Genomic DNA, 24,103 nt, shown 5'->3' with positions numbered 1-24,103 from the left:
ATTCAGGGGGGCTTCTTTTGTTCGCCCTACCTAGAATGACTGTGATCGGGTTGGGGTGCCGTCTGGGGTCTCTGAGAGCACGGGGAGTCTTCTTAGGAGACGAGGTTACAAATAAATGGTTTGGAACTCTGTGCAATTTTCAGAGCCCTTTAGACTTGGGCTCTGTTGAGAAGGGATCTCAGTGCTTTAAGACAATGTTAGAGCATTAGCATATATCAATCATCAGGGGGGATCTCGCATTGAAGTATCTTGAATTCATTCCTGGGCAGAGGGCAATTGTTGCCTAATATCTGCAGTTCATATTTCAGGGGTGAGCAATTGGGAAGCAAACTTTCACAGCCGTCAATCCCTGCAACCAGGGTGTAGTGGTCTTTTCATCTGGATGTTTTCAGTCAGATTGTGGATCTTTGGGGTCACCCAGAGGTAGATCTAAAGGCCTCTCTGTTAAACAACAGACTTGGCTGCGTTCTATAAAGAAACAAAAAAGAAGAGGCGCTCTGGTGCAGATAATCCTTGGATACAAAGTATAATATACTAAGATAGAAATGTGATACTCACAAAGATACTTGCACATGCAGTGCAATAACAGGTGAGCCGAAGCTTCAGAGCCGCTCGGCTGACTCACTAGAGATATAGCAGCTGTTCACTGAGTAAGCATGTAACTGTTCACTGAGTAAGCATGTTACCAACGGTCCAGAGGATTGGAGAAATTGTCCTGAAATAAAAAGTAGATACCGCCCTTGGTGCAGATATTTTGCATTAATATACCCTGTTATCAATCCGTTTCAGAGCGGGTAAAAACCAATAGTCTCGAAAATTGCTTATTGTTGATGTGTAAAGAGATTTACAGATGAATTTATAATTTGTGAATCTCGATATTTACAAATAGTGCTGAGGCACTTGATCTTCCAATCACATTAGCTCTAACTTTCACGCCCCGTATAGGAATGACAATCCTGTTGTGGATTGGTCCTACCGCTATGACTAAGCGATGACCAGAATCACACCCACTGTCTAATTTCGAGTTCCTTATACGTAAGATGCTGATGCTTTGATGGATAGGATATTCAGCTAATCATAGGGAGACAACTCCCATTCGTTTAACCAGTCCGGTGTGAGTGGTGGGCATTGCAATTGAATAAAAGACCCCGAGTAGCAGCGGCCTGCACCCCCTCTGAGGAAGCGTTCGTGAAACGCGCGTCAGGGGTCCGGCAGGGGCAGCTTAGTCTCTCCTGTTGTTTTGTTTTTAATGTGCTTACTCTTGTGGAAAATAGATTAAGAAGTGGTTTAATTTATGTCCTCCAATCCTTTATTATCATATATTAATATTAATGCAGCCCTCGGATTGTAAGGGCTTAGTTAATTCTAATTCAAAAACGGATTGGGGATATTGAATAGTGGACTGATATATCTAATAGCTATTATGCAAACCACAGAGTTCAAGTGGTTTTAATTCACAGCCTTTGCTACTGAATGAGTGTGAGTTCCTTAGTTAACTTAATAAACTCTAATGTATGAATGATTGGGAACGATTTAATTATTTTGAACACTTTCTGATATTAGTAGAGTTAGTTTGATAATACTCAGTGGAATTATTCTCTCTTTAAACTTTGTTGTACTCTCAGTTACAACTAGTTTGTCTAGTTGTTGTCAGTTGCCCTATTGAATAATCCACTCCAGGTCTCGCTGTTGTTATATATAAACTCTAATTCTAGTAATTAGAATACTATTATTAAAAATTAATATAGGCTAAACCTGGCACCATTCTTATAACTCTACTCTCCTCTACTCCCCCCCCTCTTTTTCTCTAAAAAATATGGAGCAGTGCTGCAAAGTGGCAGCGCACCAATTGGTGATTGGCTCTCAAGGATTTTTCAACCCCGCCCCCTAGCCTTTCTTAGTCTGTACAGCTGTAACTTCTGGATTGTGAGCAAAAGCACCTTTCCTTCCTAAGATAAGGAGAGTCCAAGACTTCATTCCTTACTGTTGGGAAATAGAAAACCTGGCCACCAGGAGGAGGCAAAGACACCCCAGCCAAAGGCATAAATATCCCTCCCACTTCCTCATTACCCCAGTCATTCTTTGCCCTTCGTCACATTATGAGGTGGCAGAGAACTGGCAGAAGATTCTGAGAGTCCTAAAAAAGGGTATCTGCCCTTCGAGATAGGACTGGAGTTTTAAGTAGTCATGTCAACCTCTAAGTGAGAGTATTGATGAAAGCTAGAGTCTGGAGATGAAGGGAAAGTTTTTCTGCGAAACCATCCAGACTACTGCTAACAGCTCCAAAGCAATCAGTGTTGACGAGTTTCACTGCCTGCTTTTTCTCACTCAAGTCCATGTCAGGAGCGCTGCTTTAAGACTGTCACTCTTGAGATGCTGTGTTCTGTTCCACAGCATGGATCCTGGAGGTAAGATCATTTCAATTTTAATCATAAAACGCTATAACAGGGTCACAGTGTGGTTCATTTATACCTTGATAGGATCCAGGGTTAATATCCTCTGAAGGGGGTTTATTGAACAGTTGGGGTTAATTAATCAGTGTGTTAATTATTTACATGCTGCTTTGTGTGATTTTTTCCTGGGCTGATAGACTGTGTGTTTTTGGCTGGAACAGACAGGTTTCATTTTTGTTTTTGAAAGTGTTGCACTGCTCCTATTACTTGCTGTACTTGTAATAACAGGGGAAGTACTGTCTTGCACTCCATGTGACCGGGTGTTGTCTATGTTCATTTCCTCCATTCCGGCTGAGACTTGATAAAATACAACAATGTACAGAAGTGCAAGATGGAAAAAACACACAATATTCTGTAACAAATTAACTAAGAACTGATATTCTCCTTTAAATTAGACCGCTGCCGTCTTGCAGTCTCTCCTCAGTGACTGTATGGAAATAGGATAATGGTGATAGATGGCGCAGGTCTGTTGGGTAATTTCTCTTGTAAGGTGTATCCAGTCCACGGATTCATCCATTACTTGTGGGATATTCTCCTTCCCAACAGGAAGCTGCAAGAGGATCACCCACAGCAGAGCTGTCTATATAGCTCCTCCCCTAACTGCCACCTCCCAGTCATTCTCTTGCAGCTCTCGACAAGGGAAGTATCAAGAGATGTGTGGTGAATTAATGTAGTTTATCTTCAATCAAAAGTTTATTATTTTCAAATGGTACCGGAGTTGTACTATTTTGGCCTCAGGCAGAAAGTAGAAGAAGAGTCTGCCTGAGGTTTTTGATGATCTTAGCGGTTTGTAACTAAGGTCCACTGCTGTTCTCACACATAACTGAAGAGATGGGTAACTTCAGCTGGGGGAACGGCGTGCAGGATTACCTGCTCTGAGGTATGTGCAGTTTTAAATTTTTCTAGAGAGATGATAAGCTAGAAAATGCTGACAGTGCCTGATTTATTTAAGGTAAGCCTGATTACAGTGATTTAATAACGACTGGTATCATGCTTGCTGTAAAGGGTAATATTCTTGTTATTTGCTCTCATTACTTAATAGATATAGCGTTTGCTTGATGTATATAAACGTTTATTACAAATGGTGATAAAACTTTATTCTGGGGCCCAGTTTTTCCACATGGCTGACTAGATTTTTCCTAGGGATAGTTTTTTAAGGCCCTCTCACTGTGAGTACATGTTGGGAGGGGCCTATTTTCGCGCCCTAATTGCGCAGTAGTTTTTGCAGCTTGAGATATCCAGCTTCCCTGAAGGAGTCCCCTAACATATAGGACCCCTCTAAAGTGTTTGTGTGCCTTCCAAAGTCGTTTTATGGGCAGGTAGGAGCCACAGTAAAGCTGTGGCAGTTGGTTGTGACTGTTTAAAAACGGTTATATTGTTTTTTTGATCCGGTTTTGAAACTAAGGGGTTAATCATCCATTTGCAAGGGGGTGCAATGCTATTTTAATCTATTATACACACTGTAAAAATTTCGTAGAATTTACTGCTTTTTTCACTGTTTTGCAGTTTAAGTGATTGTTTTTTTCTCTTACCAGTACCGTTTTTATTTTTTTGCTTGTTCACAGTTATTAAAGTGTTTTCCAAGCTTGCTGGTCTCATTACTAGTCTGTTTAAACATGTCTGACATAGAGGAAACTCATTGTTCATTATGTTTAGAAGCCATTGTGTAACCCCCTATTAGAATGTGTACCAAATGCACTGATTTTACTATAGATTACAAAGACTATATTCTGGCTTTAAAAAATTTATCACCAGAAGAAATTGACAAGGAGGAAGTTATACCGGCTAACTCTCCCCACGTGTCAGAACCTATAACTCCCGCTCAGGGGATGCCAAGTACATCTAGCGCGCCCATTGCGTATACCTTACAAGACATGGCGGCAGTTATGAATCATACCCTTACAGAGGTATTATCTAAACTGCCAGGATTACAAGGAAAGCGAGACAGCTCTGGGACTAGAATAAATACAGAGCTCTCTGACGCTTTAGTGGCTATGTCTGACACACCCTCACAATGTACTGAAGCCGAATCAGAGGAGCTTCAATCTGTGGGTGATTTTTCTGATTTTGGGAAGACACTTCAATCTGATTCTGATATGTGTACATTTAAATTTAAGCTTGAACACCTCCGCATATTGCTCAGGGAGGTCTTAGCAACTCTGGACGACTGTGACGCTATTGTAGTCCCAGAGAAATTATGTAGATTGGATAAATACTATGCAGTACCTACTTACACTGATGTTTTTCCAATCCCTAAGAGGTTTTCTGAAATTATTACTAAGGAATGGGATAGACCAGATGTACCGTTCTCTCCCCCTCCTGTTTTTAAAAAGATGTTTCCTATAGACGCCGCTACACGGGACTTGGGGCAGACGGTCCCTAAGGTGGAGGGAGCAGTTTCTACTCTAGCTAAGCGTACCACTATCCCTGTCGAGGACAGTTGTGCTTTTCTAGATCCAATGGACAAAAAATTAGAGGGTTACCTTAACAAAATTTTTATTCAACAAGGTTTTATTCTCCAGCCTCTTGCATGCATTGCCCCAGTCACTGCTGCTGCAGCTTTCTGGTTTGAGTCTCTAGAGGAGGCTCTACAGGTTGAAACCCCGTTGGAAGATATTATTGGCAAGCTTAAGGCCCTTAAGCTAGCCAATTCATTTGTTTCTGACGTCGTTGTTCATTTAACCAAGCTAACGGCTAAAAATTCAGGTTTTGCTATTCAGGCGCGTAGGGCGCTATGGCTTAAATCCTGGTCAGCTGACGTGACTTCAAAGTCTAAACTTCTCAACATTCCCTTCAAAGGACAGACCCTATTCGGGCCTGGACTGAAGGAGATCATTTCTGACATCACTGGAGGAAAAGGTCACGCCCTTCCTCAAGATAGGTCCAACAAATTAAGGACCAAACAGTCTAGTTTTCGGCCCTTTCGAAACTTCAAGAGTGGCGCAGCTTCAACTTCCTCTAACACAAAACAAGAGGGAACTTTTGCCCAGTCTAAGCCGGTCTGGAGACCTAACCAGGCTTGGAACAAGGGGAAGCAGGCCAAAAAGCCTGCTGCTGCCTCTAAGACAGCATGAAGGAGTAGCCCCCGATCCGGAAACGGATCTAGTAGGGGGCAGACTCTCTCTCTTCACCCATGCTTGGGCAAGAGATGTCCAGGATCCCTGGGCATTGGAAATTGTGTCCAAGGGTTATCTTCTGGAATTCAAAACCTCTCCCCCAAAAGGGAGATTTCATCTCTCACATTTATCTGCAAACCAGATAAAGAGAGAGGCATTCTTACATTGTGTTCAAGGCCTCCTAGTTATGGGAGTGATCCACCCAGTTCCGCAGGAGGAACAGGGGCAGCGCTTCTATTCAAATCTGTTTGTAGTTCCCAAGAAAGAGGGAACATTCAGACCAATCTTAGATCTCAAGATCTTTAACAAATTTCTCAGAGTCCCATCCTTCAAGATGGAGACTATTCGAACCATCCTTCCTATGATCCAGGAGGGTCAATATATGACTACCGTAGACTTAAAGGATGCTTATCCTCACATCCTGATACACAAAGATCATCATCGTTTTCTCAGGTTTGCCTTTCTAGACAGGCACTACCAGTTTGTGGCTCTTCCCTTCGGGTTGGCCACGACACCAAAAATCTTTACGAAGGTTCTAGGGTCCCTCCTAGCGGTCCTAAGGCCGCAGGGTATAGCAGTAGCCCCTTACTTAGACGACATTCTGATACAGGTGTCGACTTTTCAAATCGCCAGGTCCCATACGGACATTGTTCTGGCATTTCTGAGGTCCCATGGGTGGAAGGTGAACGAAGAAAAGAGTTCTCTATCCCCTCTAACAAGAGTTTCATTCCTAGGGACTCTGATAGATTCGGTAGAAATGAAGATTTACCTAACGAAGGCCAGATTGTCAAAACTTCTAGACTCTTGCCGTGTTCTTTATTCCACTTCTCGTCCTTCAGTGGCTCAGTGTATGGAAGTAATCCATATATATATATATATATAATTTAATGGTCGCGGCAATGGACATAGTACCGTTTGCCCGCCTACATCTCAGACCGCTGCAACTTTGCATGCTCAGTCAGTGGAATGGGGATTACACAGATTTGTCCCCTCTACTAAATCTGGATCAAGAAACCAGGGATTCTCTTCTCTGGTGGCTATCGCAGGTCCATCTGTCCGAGGGGATGAGCTTCCGCAGGCCAGATTGGACTATAGTAACGACAGATGCCAGCCTTCTGGGCTGGGGTGCAGTCTGGAACTCCCTGAAGGCTCAGGGCTCGTGGACTCAGGAGGAGGCACTCCTTCCGATAAACATTCTGGAACTAAGAGCGATTTTCAATGCTCTTCAGGCGTGGCCTCAGCTAGCTGGGGTCAGGTTCATGAGATTTCAGTCGGACAATATCACGACTGTAGCCTACATCAACCATCAGGGGGAACAAAGAGTTCCCTAGCAATGTTGGAGGTTTCAAAGATAATTCTATGGGCAGAGGTTCACTCTTGCCATCTATCTGCTATCTGCTATCCATATCCCAGGAGTCGAGAACTGGGAGGCGGATTTTCTAAGTCCGCAGACTTTTCATCCGGGAGAGTGGGAACTCCATCCTGAGGTATTTGCACAATTGATTCAACTTTTGGGCAAACCAGAACTGGATCTCATGGCGTCTCACCAGAACACCAAGCTTCCTTGTTACGGGACCAGGTCCAAGGACCCCAAAGCAACGCTGATAGATGCTCTAGCAGCGCCTTGGTCCTTCAACCTGGCTTATGTGTTTCCACCATTTCCTCTGCTCCCTCGTCTGATTGCCAAGATCAAGCAGGAGAGAGCTTCAGTGATTTTGATGGCACCTGCGTGGCCACGCAGGACTTGGTATGCAGACCTGATGGACATGTCATCCTGTCCACCATGGACTCTGCCGCTGAGGCAGGACCTTCTACTTCAGGGTCCTTTCAACCATCCAAACCTAATTTCTCTGCGTCTGACTATCATAAGATATGGTGTAAATATCTTCATTGGTGTGAATCCAAAGGTTACTCATGGAGTAAGGTCAGGATTCCTAGAATATTATTTTTTCTCCAACAAGGATTGGAGAAGGGATTGTCGGCTAGTTCCTTAAAGGGACAGATTTTTGCTCTGTCTATTCTTTTGTACAAGCGTCTGGCTAATACTCCAAACGTTCAGGCGTTTTTTCAGGCTTTAGTTAGAATCAAGCCTGTGTTTAAACTTGTTGCTCCGCCATGGAGTCTAAATTTAGTTCTTAAAGTTCTTCAAGGGGTTCCGTTTGAACCTTTGCATTCCATAGATATCAAGCTGTTGTCTTGGAAAGTTCTGTTTTTGGTAGCTATCTCCACGGCTCGACGAGTTTCGGAGGTATCGGCTTTACAATGTGATTCTCCTTATCTCATTTTCCATGCTGATATGGTAGTGTTGCGTACCAAACCTGGGTTTCTTCCTAAGGTGGTATCTAATAAGAATATCAATCAGGAGATTGTTGTTCCTTCACTATGTCCTAATCCTTCTTCAAAGAAGGAACGTCTATTACACAATCTTGATGTGGACCGTGCTTTAAAATTCTATTTACAAGCCACTAAAGATTTTCGTCAAACATCTGCTTTGTTTGAGGTTTACTCTGGACAGAGGAGAGGCCAAAAGGCTTCGGCAACTTCTCTTTCTTTTTGGTTAAGAAGCATAATCCGCTTTGCTTACGAGACTGCTGGCCAGCAGCCTCCTGAGAGAATTACAGCTCATTCCACTAGAGCAGTAACTTCCACATGGGCTTTTAAAAATGAGGCTTCTGTTGAACAGATTTGTAAGGCGGCGACTTGCTCTTCGCTTCATATCTTTTCTAAATTCTACAAATTTTATACTTTTGCTTCTTCGGAAGCTGTTTTTGGGAGAAAGGTCTTACAGACAGTGGTGCCCTCCGTTTAAGCGCCTGCCTTGTCCCTCCCTTCATCCGTGTCCTATAGCTTTGGTATTGGTATCCCACAAGTAATGGATGAATCCGTGGACTGGATACATCTTTTCATTGGAATTTCCATCTCACTCCCAGTCTAGTCCTTGGATACTTTCTGGAACATTGTCATTTGATATTAGAATCCTCTGGATAATCAGCTGGATAGTGGTGAGAGATGGCGCAGGTCTGTTGGGTAATTTTTCTCTAATGAATGAAGAGAAAAAGGCTTGAAGTGTATATAAAAGCCAATTAATAACGGTGCAGTATACTGACTCTGTAAGTTGCATAATGTCTGCTGGTCTGGAGTATGATGTCAGGTGGCAATAATCCAGAGGATTCTAATATCAAATGACAATGTTCCAGAAAGTATCCAAGGACCTAGACTGGGAGTGAGATGGAAACTCAAATGAAAAAGTATCCAATTTACAATAATAAAAATGTAGTAACTTACTCCATATAAAAGGAGGATCCAGCCGTCACAGCAAAAAAGATGATAGCAATCTTTCAGCTTGGGTAAAAAAGGTTTACTTGCTCATATTGGCATAGCTTGGGGCGAACCTGGTGCCCATGGTGGTTCCACATATCATATACATATAAAGTTCTTGGTCATTCCCCCAAAAAAGAATTTTGCAAAGAATTACATGAAGTGCTCATTCAAGCTTTGGATAGGGAGATTATATCTGAGCAGGAATTCTGTTTTCTATACAAAAGTGATTCTAAAACGCCTATTTTTTTATTTCTTGCCCAAATTGCACAAAAATCCGATCCATCCCCCCAGGCGTCCCATAATTAGCGGGATCGATTCCTTAACTGCCAATTTGTCCTCCTTTCTCCAACATAGGTGTGTCCGGTCCACGGCGTCATCCTTACTTGTGGAATATTCTCTTCCCCAACAGGAAATGGCAAAGAGCCCAGCAAAGCTGGTCACATGATCCCTCCTAGGCTCCGCCTACCCCCATCATTCTCTTTGCCGTTGCACAGGCAACATCTCCACGGAGATGGCTAAGAGTTTTTTGGTGTTTAAATGTAGTTTTTATCCTTCAATCAAGTGTTTGTTATTTTAAAATAGTGCTGGTATGTACTATTTACTCTGAAACAGAAAAGAGATGAAGATTTCTGTTTGTAAGAGGAAGATGATTTTAGCAAACGTTACTAAAATCGATTGCTGTTTCCACACAGGACTGTTGAGATGAAGTAACTTCAGTTGGGGGAAACAGTTTGCAGACTTTTCTGCTTGAGGTATGACTGGCCACATTTCTAACAAGACTTTGTAATGCTGGAAGGCTGTCATTTTCCCTATGGGGACCGGTAAGCCATTTTCTTAGTTTAAGTAAAAGAATAAAGGGCTTCATAAGGGCTTATAAAACTGGTAGACATTTTTCTGGGCTAAAACGATTACTTTACTAAACATATTTGGCAGATTATAACTCTTATAGTTATTATAATCTTGGGGATTGTTTTAAAAAAACGGCAGGCACTGTATTGGACACCTTTTTCAGATGGGGGCCTTTTCTAGTCATAGGCAGAGCCTCATTTTCGCGCCACTAATGCGCAGTTGTTTTTGGAGAGCAAGGCATGCAGATGCATGTGTGAGGAGCTAAGAACCACTGAAAAAGCTTATAGAAGGCGTCATTTGGTATCGTATTCCCCTCTGGGCTTGGTTGGGTCTCAGCAAAGCAGATACCTGGGACTGTATAGGGGTTAAATGTAAAAACGGCTCCGGTTCCGTTATTTTAAGGGTTAAAGCTTTCAAATTTGGTGTGCAATACTTTTAAGGATTTATGACACTGTGGTGAAAATTTGGTGAATTTTGAACAATTCCTTCATACTTTTTCACATATTCAGTAATAAAGTGTGTTCAGTTTAAAATTTAAAGTGACAGTAACGGTTTTATTTTAAAACGTTTTTTGTGCTTTGTTGACAAGTTTAAGCCTGTTTAACATGTCTGAACCATCAGATAAGCGATGTTCTATATGTATGAAAGCCAAGGTTTCTCCCCATTTAAATATATGTGATAATTGTGACATAGTGTCCAAAAAAAGTAGGGACAATGATGCCACAGATAATGATATTGCCCAAGATGATTCCTCAAATGAGGGGAGTAAGCATGGTACTGCATCATCCCCTTCTGTGTCTACACCAGTTTTGCCCACACAAGAGGCCCCTAGTACATCTAGTGCGCCCATACTTATTACCATGCAACAATTAACTAACATTTTATCCAAAATGCCTACTTATCAGAGAAAGCGTGATTGCTCTGTTTTAAACACTGAAGAGCAAGTGGACGCTGATGATAACTGTTCTGACATACCCTCACACCAATCTGAAGGGGTCAGGAGGGAGGTTTTGTCTGAGGGAGAAATTTCAGATTCAGGAAAAATTTCTCAACAAGCTGAACCTGATGTTGTAACATTTAAATTTAAACTAGAACATCTCTGCGCACTGCTTAAGGAGGTATTATCTACTCTGGATGATTGTGACAATTTGGTCATTCCAGAGAAATTATGTAAGATGGACAAGTTCCTAGAGGTTCCGGTGCCCCCCGATGCTTTTCCTATACCCAAGCGGGTGGCGGACATAGTAAATAAGGAGTGGGAAAGGCCCGGCATACCTTTTGTTCCTCCCCCTATATTTAAGAAATTATTTCCTATAGTCGACCCCAGAAAGGACTTATGGCAGACAGTCCCCAAGGTCGAGGGGGCGGTTTCAACTCTAAACAAACGCACTACTATTCCTATAGAAGATAGTTGTGTTTTCAAAGATCCTATGGACAAAAAATTAGAGGGTTTGCTTAAAAAGATGTTTGTTCAGCAAGGTTACCTTCTACAACCAATTTCATGCATTGTTCCTGTCACTACAGCAGCGTGTTTCTGGTTCGAAGAACTAGAAAAGTCGCTCAATAAAGAATCTTCGTATGAGGAGGTTATGGACAGAGTTCAAGCACTTAAATTGGCTAACTCTTTTATTTTAGATGCCGCTTTGCAATTAGCTAGATTAGCGGCGAAAAATTCAGGGTTTGCTATCGTGGCGCGCAGAGCGCTTTGGCTAAAGTCTTGGTCAGCGGATGTGTCTTCCAAGACAAAATTGCTTAACATCCCTTTCAAGGGTAAAACACTGTTTGGTCCTGATTTGAAAGAGATTATTTCAGACATCACTGGGGGAAAGGGCCACGCCCTTCCTCAGGATAGGTCCTTTAAGGCTAAAAATAAGCCTAATTTTCGTCCCTTTCGCAGAAACGGACCAGCCTCTAATTCTACATCCTCTAAGCAAGAGGGTAATTCTTCTCAACCCAAACCAGCCTGGAGACCGATGCAAGGCTGGAACAAGGGTAAGCAGGCCAAGAAGCCTGCCACAGCTACCAAAACAGCATGAAGGGATGGCCCCCGATCCGGGACCGGATCTGGTGGGGGGCAGACTTTCTCTCTTTGCTCAGGCTTGGGCAAGAGATGTTCAGGATCCCTGGGTACTAGAAATAGTTTCTCAGGGTTATCTCCTGGAATTCAAGGAACTACCCCCAAGGGGAAGGTTCCACAGGTCTCAATTATCTTCAAACCAAATAATAAGACAGGCATTCTTACATTGTGTAGAAGACCTGTTAAAGATGGGAGTAATTCATCCAGTTCCAATAGGAGAACAAGGGATGGGGTTTTACTCCAACCTGTTCATAGTTCCCAAAAAAGAGGGAACATTCAGACCAATTTTAGATCTCAAGATCCTAAACAAATTTCTCAGGGTTCCATCGTTCAAAATGGAAACCATTCGAACGATCCTTCCTACCATCCAGGAAGGTCAATTTATGACCACGGTGGATTTAAAGGATGCGTACCTACATATTCCTATCCACAGGGAACATCATCAGTTCCTAAAGTTCGCTTTTCTGGACAAGCATTACCAGTTTGTGGCACTTCCATTCGGATTAGCCACTGCTCCGAGAATTTTTACAAAGGTACTAGGGTCCCTTCTAGCAGTTCTCAGACCAAGGGGCATTGCAGTAGTACCTTACTTGGACGACATCCTGATTCAAGCGTCGTCTCTGTCAAAAGCAAAGGCTCATACGGACATCGTTCTAGCCTTTCTCAGATCTCACGGATGGAAAGTGAACATAGAAAAAAGTTCTCTGTCCCCGTCAACAAGAGTCCCCTTCTTGGGAACAATAATAGATTCCTTAGAAATGAGGATTTTTCTGACAGAGGTCAGAAAATCAAAACTTCTAAGCTCTTGTCAAGTACTTCATTCTGTTCTTCATCCTTCCATAGCGCAGTGCATGGAAGTAATAGGATTGATGGTTGCAGCAATGGACATAGTTCCTTTTGCACAAATTCATCTAAGACCATTACAACTGTGCATGCTCAGACAGTGGAATGGGGATTATACAGACTTGTCTCCGACGATTCAAGTAGATCAAAGGACCAGAGATTCACTCCGTTGGTGGCTGATCCTGGACAACCTGTCACAGGGAATGAGCTTCCGCAGACCAGAGTGGGTCATTGTCACGACCGACGCCAGTCTGGTGGGCTGGGGCGCGGTCTGGGAACCCCTGAAAGCTCAGGGTCTATGGTCTCGGGAAGAATCTCTTCTCCCGATAAACATTCTGGAACTGAGAGCGATATTCAATGCTCTCAAAGCTTGGCCTCATCTAGCAAAGGCCAAATTCATAAGGTTTCAATCAGACAACATGACGACTGTTGCATATATCAACCATCAGGGGGGAACAAGGAGTTCCCTGGCGATGGAGGAAGTGACCAAGATAATTCAATGGGCGGAGGATCACTCCTGCCACTTGTCTGCTATCCACATCCCAGGGGTGGAAAATTGGGAAGCGGATTTTCTGAGTCGTCAGACCTTCCATCCGGGGGAGTGGGAACTCCATCCGGAAATCTTTGCCCAAATAACTCAATTATGGGGCATTCCAGACATGGATCTGATGGCCTCTCGTCAGAACTTCAAGGTTCCTTGTTACGGGTCCAGATCCAGGGATCCCAAGGCGACTCTAGTGGATGCACTAGTAGCACCTTGGACCTTCAACCTAGCTTATGTATTCCCACCGTTTCCTCTCATTCCCAGGCTGGTAGCCAGGATCAATCAGGAGAGGGCTTCGGTGATCTTGATAGCTCCTGCGTGGCCACGCAGGACTTGGTATGCAGACCTGGTGAATATGTCATCGGCTCCACCATGGAAGCTACCTTTGAGACAGGACCTTCTTGTTCAAGGTCCATTCGAACATCCGAATCTGGTTTCCCTCCAACTGACTGCTTGGAGATTGAACGCTTGATTTTATCAAAGCGTGGGTTTTCAGATTCCGTAATAGATACTCTTATTCAGGCTAGAAAGCCTGTAACTAGAAAGATTTACCATAAAATATGGAAAAAATATATCTGTTGGTGTGAATCTAAAGGATTCCCATGGAACAAGATAAAAATTCCTAAGATTCTATCCTTTCTACAAGAAGGTTTGGAGAAAGGATTATCTGCAAGTTCTCTGAAGGGACAGATCTCTGCTTTATCTGTTTTACTTCACAAAAGGCTGGCAGCTGTGCCAGACGTTCAAGCGTTTGTTCAGGCTCTGGTTAGAATCAAGCCTGTTTACAGACCTTTGACTCCTCCCTGGAGTCTTAATCTAGTTCTTTCAGTTCTTCAAGGGGTTCCGTTTGAACCCTTACATTCCGTAGATATTAAGTTATTATCTTGGAAAGTTTTGTTTTTGGTTGCAATTTCTTCTGCTAGAAGAGTTTCTGAGTTATCTGCTCTGCAGTGTTCTCCGCCCTATCTGGTGTTCCATGCAGATAAGGTGGTTTTGCGTACTAAGCCTGGTTTTCTTCCGAAAGTTGTCTCCAACAAAAATATTAACCAGGAGATTGTTGTACCTTCTTTGTGTCCGAATCCAGTTTCAAAGAAGGAACGTTTGTTACACAATTTGGACGTAGTCCGTGCTCTAAAATTCTATTTAGAGGCTACTAAAGATTTCAGACAAACATCTTCTTTGTTTGTTGTTTATTCTGGTAAAAGGAGAGGTCAAAAAGCAACTTCTACCTCTCTTTCTTTTTGGCTTAAAAGCATTATCCGATTGGCTTATGAGACTGCCGGACGGCAGCCTCCTGAAAGAATCACAGCTCATTCCACTAGGGCTGTGGCTTCCACATGGGCCTTCAAGAACGAGGCTTCTGTTGACCAGATATGTAAGGCAGCGACTTGGTCTTCACTGCACACTTTTGCCAAATTTTACAAATTTGATACTTTTGCTTCTTCAGAGGCTATTTTTGGGAGAAAGGTTTTGCAAGCCGTGGTGCCTTCCATTTAGGTGACCTGATTTGCTCCCTCCCTTCATCCGTGTCCTAAAGCTTTGGTATTGGTTCCCACAAGTAAGGATGACGCCGTGGACCCGACACACCTATGTTGGAGAAAACAGAATTTATGCTTACCTGATAAATTACTTTCTCCAACGGTGTGTCCGGTCCACGGCCCGCCCTGGTTTTTTTAATCAGGTCTGATGAATTATTTTCTCTAACTACAGTCACCACGGTATCATATGGTTTCTCCTATGCATATTTCCTCCTGTACGTCGGTCGAATGACTGGGGTAGGCGGAGCCTAGGAGGGATCATGTGACCAGCTTTGCTGGGCTCTTTGCCATTTCCTGTTGGGGAAGAGAATATCCCACAAGTAAGGATGACGCCGTGGACCGGACGCACCGTTGGAGAAAGTAATTTATCAGGTAAGCATAAATTCTGTTTTATTGATTTTTTATTACAGCCTTATGCAAAAAATTCTAGATCCTATTTGAAGGACACCACCCATGCCCTGAATATAATCAATCAAATTAAATGGGAACCAAGTTTCCATTGGGCCACCATGGATGTTACATCCTTGTACTCCATAATAGACCATAAAAAAGGAATATCAGCTGTTGAATGGAAGTTAAAACAAGATCCTAATTTGTCAGATTCCCTCTTGGGATTCATTGTTAAGGCCATTGAATTCATGTTAAGTCACAATTTCTTCTGGTTTAATAATAAACATTATTTATAGATATGTGGAACCGCCATGGGCACCAGGTTCGTCCCAAGCTATGCCAATATGAGCAAATAAACCTTTTTTACCCAAGCTGAAAGATTGCTATCATCTTTTTTGCTGTGATGGCCGGATCCTCCTTTTATATGGAGTAAGTTACTACATTTTTATTATTGTAAATTGGATACTTTTTCATTTGAGTTTCCATCTCACTCCTAGTCTAGTCCTTGGATACTTTCTGGAACATTGTCATTTGATATTAGAATTCTCTGGATTATTGCCACCTGACATCATACTCCAGACCAGCAGACATTATGCAACTTATGGAGTGAGTATACTGCACCATTATTAATTGGCTTTTATATACACTTCAAGCCTTTTTCTCTTCATTCATTAGAGAAAAATTACCCAACAGACCTGCGCCATCTATCACCATTATCCAGCTGAGACTTGAACCTAAGGAGAGTGTTTTCTCTGTTAACTGTCTGGGTCTAAGAGGTGTTGAGGGCCCCAGCCATTGGAAGCATAAAGGTGCAGTTTTCTATGATAAAAAAAGTTTTTATTTGTGTCCTTCTGTGGGTATAACCTGAGCTATGGAGGACTCTGACATGTTAGAAGGTACTCCTTCTGTACTAAATCATACCTGTTTATATTGTGAGGAGGCCGTGGTTTTCCAACCCACTCAATTATGTACCACATGCCTTAAATGGACACTGAACCCAAATTTTTTCTTTCGTGATTCAGATAGATCATTACATTTTAAGCATCTTACTAATTTACTCCTATTATCAATTTTTCTTCATTCTCTTGGTATTCAGTTCAGTATCCTTTTAACACCGTTATAAAGTCTCTAAGAAGAGCGACAAGCCTGCTAAGGCTTCTTAGTCCCTCACTCAGTGTCCAGTGAGATTGCTACCCTTGCTACATTATCCACTCCACATGCAGTTCCCGGTAGCACATCTAATCCTCCATCCGGAGGGGGCCTTCTTCCTGCAGACTTTGCCGTGCAGTTACAAACGGCAGTGTCTGTGGCCCTCAGTGCATTACCTTGCTCTAACAAACGCAAGAGAAAGGTTAAACATAGCTCTCCTGACCCAGAGTCATCTAAATATTTATCGGATTTAGCTATTATGTCCCAATTACCCGATGATGAGTTAACCTCTGTAGCTTCAGAGGGTGAACTTTCTAGGTCGGAGTTCTTAGCGTCTAAACCTCCTACTGCGGAGGAACCGTCCTTTAGATTTAAAATTGAGCACTTGCGTTTTTTATTAAAAGAGGTTCTGTCTACATTAGAGGTTCCAGAGGCTGCGCTGCCTGAAGAACCTATGATACCTAAATTATACAGAGTTTACGAAGACGGGAAAGTTTCTTTGACTTTTCCTGTGCCGGTTAAGATGGTGAACATTATTAAGAACAAATGGGAAAGAATTGGTTCTTCCTTTTCCCCCTCGTCTACTTTTAAAAAGTCTTTACCTGTCCCAGACTCTCAACTGGATATGTGGGGCTTCATTCCTTAGGTGAATGGTGCTATCTCTACGCTTGCTAAACATACTACTATACCTCTTGAGAATAGTTCTTCATTCAGAGAGCTGATGGATAAGAAAATGGCTTTTTCCGGAGCAGCTACCTACTGGTGCGACTCTTTGTCGGAACTCATTGAGGTGGAGTCTCTCCACGAGGATATTCAAGACAAAATTAAAGCTCTGAGAATTGCTAATTCTTTTATCTGTGATGCGATCATGCAAATTATTTGCCTAAATGCAAAGGCCTTTGGTTTTGCGGTCCTGGCCTGCCTGGCGCTCTGGTTGACGTCTTGGTCTGCAGATATGACTTCTAAGTCCAGACTCCTTTCTCTTCCCTTCAAGGGAAAATTTTTATTTGGTCCAGGCCTGGACTCCATTATTTCTATGGTTACCAGAGGCAAGAGAGCCTTCCTACCGCAAGATAAGAAGAACAAGTCTAAGGGACGACAATCTTCTAATTTTCGTTCCTTTCGTTCTGACAAATCCCAACAAGAACAATCCTCCTCCATGCCCGAGCAACCCAAAAGTACTTGGAAGCCGGCTTAGTCCTGGAATTAATCCAAGCAGAATAAGAAGCCCGCCGAAAACAAATCAGCATGGGATCGGATCGCGTAGGGGGCAGACTGTCTGTCTCTTTTTTTTTAGACGCCTGCTTCAAGGACATACAGGATCCGTGAGTTCTGGAGGTGGTATCTCAGGGATACAAGATAGGCTTCAAATCTCATCCTCCAAGGGGCAGATTCCTTCTCTCGAATCTGTCTACCAGACCAGAAAAGAGGGATGCCTTTCTAGGGTGCGTTCGGGATCTATCCTCCTTAGGAGTTGTTGTCCTGGTGCCTATCGAAGAAAGAGGTTTGCGGTTTTATATCCCAAAGAAGGAGGGAACTTTCTTCCCAATTCTGGACCTAAAGTGCTTAAACAAATTTCTCAGTGTCCCTTCAAGATGGAGACAATAAGGTCCATTCTTCATTTGATTCAGGAAGGCCAGTTTATGACCACTATAGATCTGAAGGATGCTTACCTTCATTTTCCAATCCACAGGGAACACTTTCAGTTTCTGAGGTTTGCATTCCTGGACCAGTACTTCCAGTTCATTGCCTTTCCTTTTGGCCTAGCTACTGCTCCAAGTATCGTTACGAAGGTTCTAGGGGCTCTTCTAGCCGTTTCCAGAACTCAGGGTATTGCAGTAGCCCCATACTCGGACGATATTCTGGTGCAAGCACCATCCTTTTGTCTTCCAGAAGAATTCTCAGAGTCCCTTCTCAGTTTTCTTCGATGGGTTCTATAATAGACTCCATATCCATGAGGATATTTTTAACAGACCAGAGACGACGTAAGCTAACTTAGGCATGTCTTGCCCTCCGGACCTCCTTGAGTCCCTCTGTGGCACAGTGTATGGAGGTGATTGGTCTCATGGTGTCCTGCATAGACATCATTCCTTTTGCCAGGTTCCGTCTCAGACCTTTACAACTGTGCATGCTGAGGCAGGGGAACGGCGATCATTCAGATCTGTCTCAACAGATTGTATTAGACAGCCGGTCGAGAGAATCGCTCTCTTGTTGGCTCTGTCCAGATTATCTGTCTCGAGGGACATGCTTCTTAAGACCATCCTGGGAGATTGTGACTACGGACAGAAGCCTATCCGGATGGGGAGCTGTTTGAGGTGCCAGGAAGGCACAGGGTTTGTGGACTCAGGAGGAGTCCTCCCTCCCAATCAATATTTTGGAACTACGGCAAGGCCTTGAAGGCTTGGCCACTTCTGGGTTCATCCCAGTTTATCAGATTTCAATCAGACAATATAACCTCGGTGGCTAACATCAACCATCAGAGGGGAATGAGAAGTTCCTTGGCAATGAAGGAAGTATCTCATATTCTGGAGTGGGCGGAGGCTCACAGCTGTTCGCTGTCAGCTATCCACATTCCTGGTGTGGACAACTGGGAGGCGGATTTTCTCAGCAGGCAATCCTTCCATCCAGGGGAATGGTCTCTCCATCCCGAGGTGTTTGCAGAGATATGCAGCAAGTGGGGGGTGCCGGAGATAGATCTCATGGCATCCCGTCTCAATACCAAGCTACCAAGGTATGGGTCGAGGGATCCCCAAGCAGATCTAATAGATGCACTAGCAGTTCCCTGGAGGTTCAAACTCATATATTTTTTTCCTCCATTACCGATTCTTCCTCGAGTGGTGGCGCACATCAAGCAGGAGCGGGTATCAGTAATCCTGATTGCTCCAACGTGGCCGTGAAGGACGTAGTTCGCGGATCTAGTGGGGATGTCCTTATCTTCTCCGTGGTAGTAAACTTTTCGCAGAGACCTGCTGATACAAGGTCCATTTGTTCATCAAAATCTAGATTCTCTGAGGCTGACTGTGTGGAGATTGAACGCTTAGTCTTAGCCAAGAGAGGTTTCTCTGAGAGTGTCATTGAAACTCTTATTCAAGCTCGTAAACCAGTTACTCTGCGTATCTACCACATGGTGTGGAGGACCTACTTATTCTGGTGTGAAGAGCGTTTTTTTTCCTTGCACAGAGTTAAGGGTGCCAGGCTCTTATCTTTTGTCCAGGATGGGCTGGAGAAGGGCCTTTCTGCTAGTTCCCTGAGGGGACATATTTCGGCTTTGTCGGTTTTATTGCACATGAGACTGGCTGAGCTTCCAAACGTGCAGTCCTTTGTTAAGGCTCTGATTAGGATCAGACCTGTGTTTAGATCTGGGGCTTCTCCTTGGAGCCTAAATCTTGTTCTTCGGGTTTTGCAACAGGTTCCGTTTGAGCCTCTGCATTCCGTTGACATTAAATTGTTATCTTAGAAGGTTCTCTTTTTATTGGCTATTGCCTCTGCGTGCAGAGTTTCTGAGATCTCTGCTTTGCAATGTGAGCCCCCTTATCTGATTGTTCATGGAGATAAGACAGTTTTATGTACTAAGTTAGGTTTTCTTCCTAAGGTTGTGTCAGATCGCAACATTAATCAGGAGATTGTGGTTCCTTCCTTGTGTCCTAATCGTTCTTCATCGAAGGAACGCTTACTTCACAGTTTAGATGTGGTTCGCGCCTTGAAGTTCTATCTACTAAGCTACTAAGGAGTTCCCTATCTTTTTGATTAAGGAGTGTCATCCGCTTAGCTTATGAGACAGCAGTACATCGTCCTCCTGAGAGGATAACGGCTCATTCCACTAGAGCTGTGTAAGGCGGCTACCTGGTCCTCCTTACATACGTTTTCCAAATTTTACAAGTTTGATGTTTTTGAAGCAGCTTTCGGGAGAAAAGTTTTGCATGCTGTGGTGCCCTCAGAATTAGGGTCCACCTCTTTGTTTTTGTTCCCTCCCGTTATTTATTCATTGTTTTCTGGAGCTTGGGTATAGTTTTCCCAACAGTAAGGAATGAAGCCGTAGACTCTCCCTATCTTAGGAAGGAAAACATAATTTATGCTTACCAGATAAATTCCTTTCTTTCCGGATAGGGAGAGTCCATGGCGCCCGCACGGTTTTTCTTGTCTATGGGCGGTCACCTATTATTTTTTTATTCTTCTGGCACCATTTATACTCTGTTTCTACTACTTTTCCTTATTCCCTCGGCAGAATGACTGGTGTAATGAGGGAGTTGGTGGGATATTTAAACCGTTGGCTGGGGTGTGTCTGCCTCCTCCTGGTGGCCAGGTGTTGTATTTCCCAACAGTAAGGAATGAAGCTGTGGACTCTCCCTATCCAGAAGGAAAGGAATTTATCTGGTAAGCATGAATTATGTTTTTTTATTACTACGTTTCTTGTGATGTTAGACCATGAAAAAAGGAAACAAATTTATTCAAACAACATTTATTTTTTAGTCTGCAACTAATTTGCAATGCAGTTGAACTGGTACTTCAGTGTAACTGCCTAATTTAAATTTTTATTTTATTTCAAACTGATCTGCAGAAAATGTTTCACTAAAAAAATCTCATCGCAGAAAGTGAGGAAAAGTTCTGCCTCTGGGATTAATTGTAAAGTTTTGGCTACTTCATAGGCTTGAGTGTTTTTTCCAGAGCTCTTAAATACTATTTGTAAGCTACTGAATACATTTTCTAATTGGTCTCCATTTATGAACCAGTTTTAAAATATGTTTAACCCCTTAACGACCGAGGACGTGCAGGGTACGTCCTCAAAAAAAAGGCAGTTAATGCCTGAGAACGTACCCTGCACGTCCTCGGTGTGGAAAGCAGCTGGAAGCGATCCTGCTCGCTTCCAGCTGCTTTCCGGTTATTGCAGTGATGCCTCGATATGGAGGCATCCTGCAATAACCTTTGGTAGCCATCCGGTGCAGAGAGAGCCACTCTGTGGCCCTCTCTGCACCGGAGATCGGTGGCTCCCTGCGTTGGTGGGTGGGAGCCGGACCGGGAGGCGGGTGGCGGCCATCGATGGCCCTGGTTATGTGCAGGGGGGGCGGGATCGTGGGCGGGGATGAGCGGGGGCGCGCACGGACGCGTGCACGGGAGCGCGGGCGCGTGCACGGGGAGGGAGCGGGTGGGAACTGCTACACTACAGAAAATGTATTAATAAAAAAAGTATAAATCTCTAAATATTTAAAAAAAAAAAAAAAAGATCAGCAAGGTGGTGGGGGTTTGTCTGTGTGTGGGGGGGGGGAGCTACACTACAGAAAAAAGCCAAACAAAAATAAAAAAGCACTTTTTTTTGCAAACTGGGTACTGGCAGACAGCTGCCAGTACCCAAGATGGCCCCCAATGAGGCAGAGGGGAGGGTTAGAGAGCGGTTTTGGGGGGGATCAGGGAATTTTTTTTTAAAAAAAAACCTTTTATTTTAGTACTGGCAGACTTTCTTCCAGTACTTAAGATGGCGGGGACAATTGTGGGGTGGGGGAGGGAAGGGAGCTGTTTGGGAGGGATCAGGGGGTGGGATGTGTCAGGTGGGAGGCTGATCTCTACACTAAAGCTAAAATTAACCCTGCAAGCTCCCTACAAACTCCCTAATTAACCCCTTCACTGCTAGCTATAATACACGTGTGAGGCGCAGCAGGATTTAGCGGCCTTCTAATTACCAGAAAGCAACGCCAAAGTCATATATGTCTGCTATTTCTGAACAAAGGGGATCCCAGACAAGTATTTACAACCATTTGTGCCATAATTGCACAAGCTGTTTGTAAATTATTTCAGTGAGAAACCTAAAATTGTGAAAAATTTAACTTTTTTTTCAATTTGATCGCATTTGGCGGTGAAATGGTGGCATGAAATATACCAAAATGTGCCTAGATCAATACTTGGGGTTGTCTACTATACTACACTAAAGCTAAAATTAACCCTACAAGCTCCCTAAAAGCTCCCTAATTAACCCCTTAACTGCTGGGCATAATACACTTGTGGTGCGCAGTGGCATTTAGCGGCCTTCTAATTACCAAAAAGCAACGCCAAAGCCATATATGTCTGCTATTTCTGAACAAAGGGGATCCCAGAGAAGAATTTACAACCATTTATGCCATAATTGCACAAGTTGTTTGTAAATAATTTCAGTGAGAAACCAAAAGTTTGTGAAAAAATTTGTGAAAAAGTGAACAATTTTTTGTATTTGATCGCATTTGGCGGTGAAATGGTGGTATGAAATATACCAAAATTGTCCTAGATCAATACTTTGGGATGTCTACTAAAAAAAATATATACATGTCAAGGGATATTCAGGGATTCCTGAAAGATATTAGTGTTCTAATGTAACTAGCGCTAATTTTGGAAAAAAGTGGTTTGGAAATAGCAAAGTGCTACTTGTATTTATGGCCCTATAACTTGCAAAAAAAGCAAAGAACATGTAAACATTGGGTATTTCTAAACTCAGGACAAAATTTTGAAACTATTTAGCATGGGTGTTTTTTGGTGGTTGTAGATATGTAACAGATTTTGGGGGTCAAAGTTAGAAAAAGTGTGTTTTTTTCAATTTTTCCTCATATTTTATATTTTTTTTTATAGTAAATTATAAGATATGATGAAAATAATGGTATCTTTAGAAAGTCCATTTAGTGGCGAGAAAAACGGTATATAATATGTGTGGGTACAGTAAATGAGTAAGAAGAAAATTACAGCTAAACACAAACACCGCAAAAATGTAAAAATAGCCTTGGTCCCAAACGGACAGAAAATGGAAAAGTGCTGTGGTCATTAAGGGGTTAAGGTTTTTATTGAGTATTTATATTGGTTCTGAAATCCTTGTGGCTTATAAACTTGAAAGCTGTGGAATGGTTCTATCAGGCTGTTGTTAACATTATTCTCCTCCTGTATATGCATAAACTTTCACTCTTCTCTCGTTACTTCATCATATTTCTGTCTACAGAACATCTCTGAAAGTGCTCCTATTATAAGGAATTCACTACCTCACGCTGTAGGTGGGCTTTTTTTAGCATGCTGCAGATCTCCTCACATGATACCAAGTAGTATCAGCTGTAATGCCCACGACTCACTGCTCTTTTATTATTTGTGAAATTGCCTTATTGGTTGTTGTGCTATATGCTGGTATTTTATAAATGATGATGAAAATAATAGTTGTTTATCTAGCACACTACACAATAATATGTATTTCTGAATTTTAAGTTTACTACAGCTTTGGTTTGGTAAATATTTTGCCTGAGTTAATGGTGCATTATTTTCCAGCACAACCAACATATTCTTTAGTGCAAGATTTTGCAACATGCATCAGTTTTGCTGTTGTGTTTAATAGTAAAGTAACCTAGTCTAATGTAGATTTGCTTGCATGGTATTATTATGATTTATTTAAAATGGCATTTGAGATTTACATTGACTTTTAACATATGAACCTCTTTACTAGATCTGAATGTTTATTATATTCAGAAAGTCCCTTGTCTAAATGGTGCACTTGTTACAAGTTCTCATTGTGTTGAGATCAGAGGCATAACTGCCTCATAGCATTCAAGTTTACTAAGATACAGACTGGAAAAACAAATTTTAAAGATTCATACACAGGAAAAAGTATCAAACATTTGCATACTTCCTTATTTTTTTTCCCTGTTTTATTATTCATTATTTATTTAGTTCTTAGAATTGGTTTCTTTTATTACATAGCTTAATCTTACTCTGTGTTCTTTAGAATGAAGCAGACTTGATTCTTTTGATTGTTTAACACGTTTTATGATATTGTGCATCATTTTTATTCTAATTCACACATATATTGGTCCATTTTTTATTTT

At 42.5% G+C, this 24,103-nt stretch overlaps 1 protein-coding gene across 1 annotated transcript in view; it reads left to right on the top strand.

Annotated features, from left to right (window-relative positions):
* The window catches only part of RAD50 (RAD50 double strand break repair protein), a 917,823-nt gene that overhangs the window by 683,341 nt on the left and 210,379 nt on the right, over positions 1–24,103 (top strand). The gene's annotated exons all lie outside the window — the stretch shown is intronic.

This window comes from Bombina bombina, chromosome 6, assembly GCF_027579735.1.
Source record: "Bombina bombina isolate aBomBom1 chromosome 6, aBomBom1.pri, whole genome shotgun sequence".
Classification (NCBI taxonomy): Eukaryota; Metazoa; Chordata; class Amphibia; order Anura; family Bombinatoridae; genus Bombina; species Bombina bombina.
The sequence above is the reverse complement of the archived record's forward strand: the minus strand, read 5'-3'. Positions and strand labels throughout refer to the sequence as shown.